This window comes from Cricetulus griseus, assembly GCF_003668045.3.
Source record: "Cricetulus griseus strain 17A/GY chromosome 1 unlocalized genomic scaffold, alternate assembly CriGri-PICRH-1.0 chr1_1, whole genome shotgun sequence".
Taxonomy (NCBI): Eukaryota; Metazoa; Chordata; class Mammalia; order Rodentia; family Cricetidae; genus Cricetulus; species Cricetulus griseus.
The window spans coordinates 244,712,493-244,713,655 of record NW_023276807.1 but is presented as its reverse complement, the minus strand read 5'-3'; the positions used below and the strand labels follow the sequence as shown (position 1 = coordinate 244,713,655).

At 47.0% G+C, this 1,163-nt stretch overlaps 1 non-coding gene across 1 annotated transcript; it reads right to left on the bottom strand.

Moving 5' to 3' along the window:
- Positions 1 to 532: 532 nt before the first annotated feature.
- Positions 533 to 605, bottom strand: Trnak-cuu. The gene has a single exon. It is a non-coding gene; the product is annotated as a tRNA-Lys (tRNA).
- Between the last annotated feature and the right edge of the window lie 558 nt (positions 606 to 1,163).

Below are 1,163 nucleotides of genomic sequence, written 5' to 3'. Positions count from 1 at the left end.
TAAGTTAGCATCTCAATGTGTATAAGATCTGGAAAACACAGAGCAGTGAATCCACCAGGTTTGTAAATTTTCATTTCTTCCACTTGGAGAAATTTCATATAATTATTGTTACAAGTGCAGTTCCTCTTAACTTTATTTGCTTAAATTCTAATATGTGGAGAGTGGATCTAGGTGGTTGTTTTTGAAAGGTTCAGGCATTATGCTGGCCTGCCCCTGTTACCTGGTGGAATCCACTCAGGCAATACCCTGGTCAGCCCAAGGTTCCATGGGAAAGAAGTCTGCACGCAGGTGCAGAGGACCCCTTTAAAAGATAGGCCCCTGCCCTCTCTCTCTCTCTCTCCCCGTGTTCCTGCTCTCTGTCCCCTCTCTCCGTTTCCCCGCTCTGTCTCCCTATGGCGACCGGCCATGGCGGTCAGCTATTACCCTGTTCCTCTTCTTAGTCTACCCATTCTGCCTTATAATAAACTTATAGTCAATATGTCCGTCTCAATATTTCTCTTTTCTTCTTTTTAAACAAAAGAATAACATTTGGCGCCCAACGTGGGGCTTGAACCCACGACCCTGAGATTAAGAGTCTCATGCTCTACCGACTGAGCTAGCCGGGCGACACGCCATGGTGGTCAGCTATTACCCTGTTCCTCTTCTTAGTCTACCCATTCTGCCTTATAATAAACTTATAGTCAATATGTCCGTCTCAATATTTCTCTTTTCTTCTTTTTAAACAAAAGAATAACATTTGGCGCCCAACGTGGAAAGGCTCTGCCCTTATACCTTCTGCGACCTGCTGGCGGGCGCATGTTAGGCTAAGGGTAACCTTACAATCCACTTCCATCTCCGCTTTTCCTGGCACTCCCTCCTGCCTGCAACAGCCTGAGATGCCGGAACTCAACTTGCGGCTTTTCCAACTAAGTATTTCTGGAACTCACTGATCTGCCTATTCGCTACAATCCGGTAAGAAACCCAAACCGTTCCTATGGGGCAGACCCAGCGCTGTTCAATCTGGGTCCATTTTTCGGTTTCGGGCCGGGTGCTCTCAGACAGGGCAATCTGTACATTTTTCGGCCTTGCCCACGGGAAATACATTTTTACGGGATCTTTCGGTTATTGGCAGCGAGTAGGTAAATGAGCGGAGTTCTGCCTCCCAGTGGGAACTTTCTTTCACC